Here is a 10,832-nt window from a genome sequence, read left to right as displayed (position 1 = left end):
TAAAGGTCTGGAGTATACTGTGTATAGACAGGGATTTGGAATCATAGGAACTCTCCTACAGTATAAATTGATATGACCCCTATTAGAGCATTTTGGCAATAAGTAAAGATAATGATATACACATTTTTTTATCAAGCCCCTCCATGTGTGTAAGGAGACGTCCTTAAAAACGTGCATTGTAGCTTTGCTTTTAGTAGAAGAAGGATTGGAAAAAACACACTTGTCCCTCAAAAAAAAAAAAAAAAAAAAAGAATAGTGATATATTCTTACAATGGAAAAGTACATAGTAGTTCAGATGAATCAACCAGAATTACGTGTATCAACATGGGTCCATGGCCAAAAAACAAGGCAAATTTTGGAAGATACATACAGGATGATATCTTATGTAGTTTTCAAAGTATGCCAGAACTAGGGCTCGGCACCTGGGGGTTCAAGGGCAGTAAATTCAGCCTCTCTTAGTAGGCAGGATCCCCACAAACCTTTGTCTCTAACACTGAGTGATCTGGGGGATCTCTCCAGCTCTGAGTTGGGGCTGAAGCAGGTTCATACCCTGTGTTTTGGGTGCGATCAGTGTCTCAGCTCAGACGCTATGACAACTACCACTGACTGACAGGGTGGCTTAATCCCACACACTGATTTCTCCCATTCTGGAGGCTGGGGTGTCAGCACGGTTGGGTTCTTGGCGAAGGCCCCTCTGCATGGTTTACAGATGGTCCTCTTCTCACTGTATCCTCACGTGGTGGGGAGATGACAAGCCTTCCTCTTCTCATAAGGGCATAAATCCCATCATGGGGGCTTCGCTGTCCTGTCCTCATCACCTCCCTAAAGCCCCCCCTCCACACACCATCACATTTAGGCTTCAACATAAGAACATGGGGAGCAGCATTCAGTCCACAGCAATCAGAATGCCCCTGGACCCCTTGGGAGTGACCAGAAATCTACAACAAGACTAGAAAAATGGCAGCAATGGAGAGAAACACAAGAACCTCCTCGTTTCTACTTTGCTTTCCTTCCTTTTTGCGATTCCACCATCTGGTTTCTGATCCACTTTCACCACCTGTTACATGTATGTGTTAGACATCCAGAAAGCTACCCCAGAATAGACCCGCCTCTCCCCACCACTTCTCCAGATCAACAGAAACAGTAGGAGACCAAGAAAAATTTGTGAAGTCTTTGTTGACTGGGTCACATTAGCTCACAGCCCTCCGTGGAATCTGGGAACTTTAAGGAAATTAAGCTGATCCAGTTCGGCCTGCTTCCTCTCCAAGGTCCATCCGGGTAACACGGCTTGCCCAAGGTCACACAACTCATTAATGAAAGAGCGAGACCCCAATTCAGGTCGCCTGTCTGTAACAACAGTGTTGGTTCTATTGTACCATGTAAGTCTGCAGTGTATGTTCATTACGGAAAATCCACAAAACATCAGCTTGAGCCCTTTCATCCCTTGACGGTTCCAACAGTATCAGATCATGGTTTATGTCACTTTCAACTCATACAGGATCATTTTCAAAATGTCCTTCCCTGAGAGGTCAGAGTCACGCCTGCCGTCACAGACTGGGATGGCACCCAAGCACGCACAGTTGTGTAGTTGTGCATGCAGAATAACAGTCTCCACATTTAGACAGTGACTCATCATTTCAAATGTCACTGGGCTTGGAACAACTTGAAAGAGAAGGAAGGAGGGATGGTGAGTTCTCTGTGGAATCGTGCCGATAAAGACATGCTTCTGCTAATGAAAGGCAAAAATGGATGCTTCCATTCCTTCCCTCACTGGCTGACACCCAATTATCATTAAGACTCTGGTAGCCAAGAATTGTTTTAACGATGGAAAGATTGAGCTATAAATGCCCGAAAATGTCTGCAAACATCGCGGACCTGATTGCTTCCTGGTGATCTTGATTTGTGAAGATCCGTGGGAAATGCAAATCAGATGTAAAAAGAAGTTAGTAGTCCATACTAATGGAGAGAATTTTCATACTGATCAGTGCAGCAAAGCTGGGAGAAAGCTCCAGTTTCCACCTGCCTCCCCCTCACCCCATCCCCCAAACTTACAATCTAATGCAGATGCAGAATGAACACGTGGGACAAATTTAAGACAGTCATAGAGAACCATACGAGTAAATGGTACTTAATTTAAAGAGAACACCATGTTCTTCTGGCATTGGAGAAAGACAAAAGGATGGTCCAAGTGAGACAGGTTAATCAAGGAGGCCCTCCTGAAGAAATGTGAAGTTTGTGCCATGACATTTGGAAGGAAGGAAAGGCCAGATGGTGATAAAGCAAGGAAGCAGATGTCCAAGGCAGATGAATGACTTCTACATTTGCCCAGAGGAGGGCATATGGTGATGGTGGCAAGTCTTTACATCAGCAAGATAAGGCTGTTTACATCCATGCATTCCTCTATAGACAATGACCTTGGGAAAAAAGTAAGGTGGTGATCCTTTCCATGTCACAGAGAGGAAACAGGCGAGCAGACCAAGTGGCTTGCCCTAGGGCTTTCAGGTAACAGGTGATAGAGCTAAATCTTGAACTAAGAACTTTGGACTCCCAACTTATAGAGCATTTGGGGGTTCCTTAGATACTCTAATAGTCAGAAATAGAAGCATAGACCAAGTGATAGCTTTTAAAAGAAGCCAGTCAGATGCAAGTATAGGGTGAAGTAATAGACTATGTACTTCCAAAGGACACAGTGGTTACAAACTTGACCTGTTGGATGTGTTGGGCAAGAATCATGGGAAATCAATTAATGAGATCAAGGCCACAGTTTCAATGTCTCAGGAAGCAGGGTTGAGAACAGAGTGGCAAGCCATTGTTCTCTTAGCTCACTCAGGTATACCAGTTCACAAATATTTGCAAAGGGAGGTCTCAGTATTGGAAATGGATCCCTCAATGCACAAATCCCCACCAATGGAAAAATGCCTCCAAAACCTAATTAAAATAGATTGCCCCAAACCTAGTCAAAATAGATTGCCCCAAGATCTTTTTTTGCATACAAAAATCAAGATGTTATTATTGAAGTTAAACTGGGGTGGACACTTACTCTTTTCCCTGGAAGCCTGACCCAGAAGCTCCCAGCTGGAATCCAGCCACATCTCTGCGCAGAATCATCCACCCTTTAAAGAGCGTCAGGTTTAAATTCGCTTAACTTTTATCCCTAATTAAAAAGGCCAGAGGAATACTTGGTAAATACTTTGGGTCTAATTAAGTCTGATTGCATTATGAAATGGAATCAGTGTATTCAACGTTTCCATTTTGCGATTCCAAAGTGATCCTATGTTCTCCACTGGCCACAGATGACAGCCTATTGCACGTAGAGTATACAAACTGTTCTCACCAGCTGGTCAATAGCTTAGCCACAAAATCAACCAATCCTCAGGGACTGCAAACGAAGCTGTGCTTTCTGCTGGAACTGTCTCTCTCTAGAGTACTATGTCATCCCTTATCCTCACACACATGCTTCTCCACTGGCTGTTTCTTCCTTGTCAGTGGTTCTCAACCTTGGCTGCATGTTGGATTCACGGGAGAGCTTTACAAAGCCCAGTGGCTGGGGGCCACCTCCAGAGATACTGATTCAATTGATTTGGAGAATGGCCTGGTGTCACAAAAATTTTAAAACTTCCTGGGTGATTCTAATAATGGGCAGCTAAGGTTGAGAACGACCTTATAATGGGCAACTAAGTGATCTTATCTAGTGCCTAGGTTTTAAGTCCCATCCATAGGCTATGACTTGCACATTTAATCACCTGTCTTCAGCTGTCCCTTGAACTCCAACCATTCATTCAAACTGCTAACTGACTTGTCCACTTGGACATTTCACAGGCTTTACAGACTTCAGGAGTTTGAAGTAGAACTCTTGATTTCTCCCCACGTCTTCATGTTTCTGCTCCAATAGTTCTCATTGTGGTAAGTAACTCAAACCAAAAACCTAGAAACTATTCTGATTTTCTCCCTTTTCCTCAGATACCATATTAAATTTAGCAGCAAAGTCTTGTTTGTTCTTCAACCAAAGCAGATTGCATATTCATTATGGTAGGCAACTTCCAAGATGGTGCCCAATGATTGCCACTTCCTGCCATTCATGCCCTGGTGTAGCCCCACCCACACTGTACCAGGATTGGTATGTCTGACCAATAGCATGGCAGAATTGGTGGTACATTACTTCAGAGATTAGGTTATAAAAAGACCATAATTTCCATTTTGTTCTCCTCTTTTCTTCTGGCCCTCTACTTACAACAAGTAGCCCTCCGTTCACGACAAACTGCCGTGTTGTGAATAACTCTGGGAGAGGCCCATGTGGTAGAGAACAGAAGCCTCTGGCCAATAGCCAGCAAGGAATGGAACCTTCCAGCAACCACATGAGGGAGCTTGAAAGTGGATTCTCCAGCCTAATAGAGCCCTGAGATGCCTGCAGCCCCAGTCAACAGCTCGAATGCAACCTGATCAAAGACGTTGAGGCAGAAACACCCAGTTCAGTTGCTCCTAGATTCCTAACCCTCAGAAACTGTGTAATATGACAAGTGTTTGTTGTTTTAAGTTGCTAAATTTGAAGATAATTAGTTACACAACAGTAGGGACTTATTCTCACTGACATTTTGCTACCATGCTACCTCCATTTCTTACGATGCAAAGAAATCCAATTTCATCTCCTTGAAGATGAAAGCCCACATGGTCTGAGCGACCCAGCTGAACCCAGCACCTTACCAATCCACCATCAGACTATAGTCATAACAGCCTAGGCAAAACCAACAGAAGAAACACTCAACCAACCAACAACATTGTGAAAAACAAATGACCGTATTGAACCACGACATTTTGGAGGCGATCTGTTACACAGAAATAGATCACTGAAACACTTCTTTAACAGCTACCGTCAATCTATAAAACCAAGTGTGATCCCTCTTCCAAAAGACAATCTTTCAAATGGCTAGAGACCCACCTTTAGTTTTTCAACAGATTTTATCACTGAGAAGTTCTCTGAAGGCCCTCTGGTGTAATCTCTTTTACAAGTGTGGGTCTCAGTATAGAAACACACTCACCCATGTACCTCTCAGAGAGAGGGCAATCCCATTATCCTAGATGCTCTGCTTCCATCCATGTGGCAACATCACTGTTAGTGTGGCTTTTCTGACATCCCTACCACATAGTGGTTCATCTGGCTTCATTTCAGGGTCATAAATCACAGGCCCTTTCTCATGAACTGGAGTGAAGCCACATCTTCAAATCCTGTACATGAAAACTTGACCATTTGAACCCACATGTGGGTTCCTACTAAATCAATCATGATAGTTTGGGCCCGTTGGGGACTTTCAAAATCTAACTTCTATACAGCAACGGACCTCTCTGTATCATTAAAGTCAATGGTCAAGTATCAGTTTTCATCTTACTTGCGGTATCAGCAACATCTGCCCTAATGGAACTCTCTCTCCCCCTGGAGGTGCTTTCTTTCCTTGGCCTCCTAGGAATCTCCCTCTCTCAGCTGTCATCCCATCCTATTGGCTGCTCCTTCTCCGTCTTTGTTAGGTCCTTGGATTTCTTCCCTTCTTTACCTACCTTTGCTCCCTAAAGTTACTTACGGGCTGAACAACTCCCAATACTATTTCTCCGGTCCAAATTTCTCCCCTGCATTTCAGACTCCTACACCCAATTGCCTAATGAATATCTTTAATTACAGAATGGGTATCTTAAATTTAATCTATCCAAATTAGAACCCTGGGCTTCCTAACCCTACCTCATCCCAAACTTCTTCTCCCCATCTCCACAGTGACTCTCGTCTCAGGTTCCCTGACTGCTCAATCCAAAATCCTTAAAATCATTGACTCTCCTCTCACATTCCACATCTATGGGCAGATCCTTACAACCCTACTTCACAGTATCTACAGAATCCCACCATGTCACCACTCCATCACCCACACCCTCGTCTAACCCACCCTAACCTAGACTCTTACAATCACCTCCTAACTGGTCTCCCAGCTGCCACTCTTGACTCCCACAGTAGCCTGCTCTCCATATGACAGAGTAATCACAAGGTATAAGTCAACCGTACTTCTCACCTCTCAAAACCTTCCAGTGGCTCCTATGTCACCCAGGGTAAAATATAAAGTCACGACCATGGCCAGAATGCGCTACATGATCTGGTCTTAGCTACCTACCTCTCTGCGCTCACCTCCTACTATTCTCACCTCCACTCACCTCCACCACTGCCACCTCTGGTCTTCTGGCCGTTGCACCAACACGCCAAGTGTACAGTCTTCACATTTGCTCTTTCCACTGTCTGAAGACACCGTTCTCCTGACTCTTAGTTGGTGCTCTCCTTCATGTTACACAGGGCTCTGCTCCCAGATCCCCTGTCAGAGAAGCCGCCTTTGAGGCCAGCAGTGACCCCTTCACAAAGCTGCCTGATATCTCCTCTTACCCCACCTGACACGTTGGTCTGTCTCTATCACTAGTGTTCAGATTCCAGAGGGAGCAGAGGCTTTCTTTTGTCCCTACCCAATCCCCAGCACAAGAACCAGCCCAGCCCAGCCTAAGGGTTCAACTTTAATTGAATAATCATTTATTCACTATCTCTTCCAGTGTGGGGCCATCTGCACATTAGATGTGTGTGTCAATTACATATTGGTCTAAGAAACGGATTTCTTTACATGGTCAAAAGGATACAATCAAGAATAACCTCTGCGGTACATGCAATGGAGGTCTTGGTCTTAAAGATGAACAATGGAAGATCTAGATTGTGGAAGACCCTGAATGACCAGCCAGAATCCAGATTGCTTGCCACAGGCACTGGGATGCCTTTACAAGTTTTTGAGTGTAAAATGATAGAAATAACTTTCATTTTTTAAAATCCTACTTAGATCAATCTGGAAGCAACTTGACGTTTTATTTATTTGTTTGTTTTTAACTGGCTTTCAGAGCATGTTGACAAGTATAGTTCACTCACTTTGAATGGTCCTAAGTAATTTTCTGGTCTAGGGCAGGGACCACGGGGGTCGTTTGCCAACAGATACCCGTGGCTGTGAATAAACAGATTTACGCATCCAAGTGGCCTGACCACACTGCACAATTGTGACACAGACACTTCTTATCTAACACCTGTCACAACTATATATAGCATACACGGAGTCTTGTTTTCACATCCTCTATGTGGGTTCGTGCCAGAGCTTTCTTCCCAGCCAGGGAGTCTGAGAAAAAAGCTGAGGGAACAGAGTGGAAGCTCTGCCACGCACACCAGACTCCAGTGAACTCACACGCATAACAAATACACGGCTTTGACAGCTCAGTGGCAGGGAAATGGCCAGGACAACAGAAGTCTTTTCAGCACGGACAGGCTCGCGGGTGAGAAGTAGGGGAGCAATTGAAGGCATTCCATTAACTTCTTCAAAGTTAAGTGGTAAACAGCGGTGGCTGGAGCAGAGGCCCCGAAACCCATCATCAATCCCTACGGCCATTACCAACAGCACACAGGGCTGGCGGGCAGCAGCTCCAGGGCTGGGAACGGGTCCCTAGGAGCAAAGCAGGGTCTTCCTTGGTTGCCGTCCACCCTGGAGGCCCTAGTGCTCAGGAACTGAAACCACAATCAGTTCCTTAACGTAACTGGCACTGTTATTTACACTTATTTTTCCCCTAATTAAATTGTACCTATTCTTGCCTTTACTTTTCTTACTTCCCTTCCAGAAAAGCATTGAATCCTTCATCCCCTGATACTCACTCGCTCTCTTTCTCTCCTGCCCTTTCTCTTCCTCCCTCTTTCCTTTCCCGTCTCGTCTCTCCCTTCCCCTCTGAAGCCAGTTCAGCTACCTGGCTCTTCTGGGTGATTCCCTCCCTGACCCCCCCACCCCCAATTTCCTTGTTCATTCATTCCTTACACCTGCACACAGATCTCTACCCACTGCAGCATTTTCTTCCTGTGCTACTGGTACACGGTCACGTGATTTAGCATAGAAACCATCTACACCAAGGCTAACCATTCTGTTGATGTGTGGGCTTTAACAGCTGGGAAACCTTAGGAGTGCGTTCACGCCAGTCCGACATGCATGCTGAGGGAGTTCAGAGAAGGGACAGAGCGATCAGGGGTTAAGCACCGCCCAGGGCCCCCCAGAGCAGGTGGGCTTGGAAGACAGGCTTGGATGTAGCCTGCGAGCCCCTCCTCCGTGAATTGTCCAGACTAGGGCCTGCAGGATGATTGGTGGGGACTTGCTCATGTCCCCATGTCCCTCCTAATGTTTGTCCCTTCCGGCTGGGAAAGGACACAGGCCAGAGAGGGAAAAATCAACAGGTTTGCAGTGCACACATTTCGCGGTTACCGTGGAAACCCCCTTTCTGCTTCACCCCCCTTTCCAAACGTTTGTCCCAGAGACGTTTCTGAGAGATGGAATAAGCCCTTAGACCACGTCTGGCCCCAAGCACACTGCCCCCCTTCCCTGTCCCCAGTGTCCAGGCACAGCCGGGGTGGCTGACGTGAGCAGGGCACGGAACTTCAGCTCCAGGCAAAGCTTAAGAGGATCCTTCGACCAAGATTTCCGGTTTCCCTCAACTGAACTGAGTGGGAAGCGCTCGCCCCTCCTCTGTGAATTGTCTCAGTGTGTGCAGGTGATGGTTTCAGGAAGCAGGAAGGAGCAGCAAGCAGTGGGACCTCGACATTTTCAAACCTATACACTTTACAGACTAAAACCACTGCGGTCCAGAGACAAGAAGGGGCAGCGTATGAACTAAAACCACATTGATTCATAGCTTCTGTTTGTTCTTAACTACTAAGTAATTGTTGAAAAAGCTTAAAGACAGTCTTTACCTGGTTTTTTGGATAGTACCTGGAGTATGGACTCTAAAAGTTTCTAAAAAGACACCTGCACAGAGATTGTCATTGATCTTCGTATGCCAAAAATTGGGCTTCTGGGGGCCCCTTCAGGTTCTCCCCCTTCCCCCCCCCAGGTCACTTTTATTTCAGAGCCCCATGGATTGATAAAACTGATTTTTCTCTCTATTAGTATAGCTTTAAAATCACTGGTTAAGGAATAGTACTGCTTTTCATTGGTAAAATATATATTCTACATATTCATACATTTTCAGGGTGAAAACATTGTTCAATTACAAGTCTTGAGCCCAAAGGAAGTACTCCTGAGAAACGTGACTCATCCATGACATGACAGAGAGATGACAAAAGTTCACTTCTATGCCTGTCTAGTCATGGGCCTACGTACCTACTTAATGCGTTTTCCTTAGAATAAAGCATTTTTCCCGAATAAAGTGCAAGTCATTTAGGCACAAGAAGTTCACTGATGTATCATTTCCTCTGCTGTGTTCTCCTTAGTAAACGTTTGATCGTTTGATCGTTAGCATCAGCATTAAAAAAAAACACCAAAAAAAAAACAAAAAACCAGTCCTACATAATAACATTCCTTTTTTCTAATCGTTCTTTCCTCTCTTTGGTGAAACTCACTGTTGAGTTTCAGCTCAGATCTTCCATTTGCATTTCTTCTAGGGTTCTGGAAATTTTGCAGGTGGTTAAGCAATTGATATACTTCCTAAACTTTTCAGCAAATAATGCCCAGAGCACATGCAATGTTGAGCCCCTTTCATGCTGACAATGAAGGCAACTGTATCATTTCATAGATCGAGGGGAGCTTGTACATTCAGTGGCTACAAGGAGCACGTATATATTAGAGCTGGCATTTCACACTATCAGAAGCACTTCCTAAACATTTGCTCTTCGTATCATAATCTTCTCAAGACTGGCTAGACTGAGCAACCCAAACAGGCCTGGGTCTTTACCATATTCCACCCCCGTCCTCATCAAAATGCTGGGCACGTCATAAATATTTATCAGACGTTGTTGAATGGACAGATGCATTCTCTGAACACTTTCCTGGAGATTCAGACTTACAAGTTCAGAGGTAACTAGTAAGTATCCGAGTCTGGACACAAGGTCGAGTCCTGGGCTGTGAATGAGCTTTCCAGGCTCCTGGTAGGTCATTACCTTGTTAGAAGAAAAGGGAGGGCTTCACACCAGCAGCTCTTTGGGGGATACGGACAGTAGGAAAAAGGGCATCTGTTGTTTGGCTTGCAATGAGTTTAAAACGTCCCAGTTGGAAGATCTGAGGGCTTAGCTACAAGATGCAGCACGGAGTCATGTGAAGACGGAGGCAGAGACGCCTGAGACCCAGCCCCAGGGCTGTTCTTCACCAGCGCTGCCTGCGTCGCGTTGTTGCTGCGAGCATTAAATGAAAAAGTGTGACGGTTCATTTTGTGCCAGTTGGCTAGGCGATGGTGCCCAGTTGCTGGGCCAAACACCAGTCTAGAAGTTGTTGGGAAGTTATTTTTAAGAGTAATTAACGTTTAATGCAGTAACATTGAGTAAAGCAGAGTTTTCTCCAAATATGGGTGGGCCTCGTCTAATCAGCTGAAGGCCTTCAGAGCAAAGACGGAGATTTCCTGAAGAAGGGATTCTCCTCAAGACTGCAACACAGACCACACCTGCCTGACTTTCTAACCTGCTGAGCAATTCACATTTGATATTGAAACATAGACTCAAGATTCCAGCCTGCGGGCCTGTCCTACAGATTCCAGACTAGCCAGCCCCCAGCTCCTTAAAATAAATCCCATAAATCCCTCCCTCCCATCTCTCTCTCTCTGTCTCTCCCCTCTCCTTCCTTCCCCCACCCCTCTCTCTCTCCTGTTGGTTCTGTTTCTCTGGAGAACTCTGGCTAATATAGTAAGTCAAGCCCCCACACGGCCCCTGACAGAAAAAGTACCCGGACGTTCATTCGCTTCCAATCTCCTCCCTGAATCTCGCTCATCATCCCACTAAACATATGAATACCTGCTGCTGGGCAAAGACC

This window comes from Rhinolophus sinicus, chromosome 8 (assembly GCF_057876585.1).
Source record: "Rhinolophus sinicus isolate RSI-liver-muscle chromosome 8, RSI-T2T, whole genome shotgun sequence".
In the NCBI taxonomy this organism is placed as follows: Eukaryota; Metazoa; Chordata; class Mammalia; order Chiroptera; family Rhinolophidae; genus Rhinolophus; species Rhinolophus sinicus.
The sequence above is the reverse complement of the archived record's forward strand: the minus strand, read 5'-3'. Positions refer to the sequence as shown.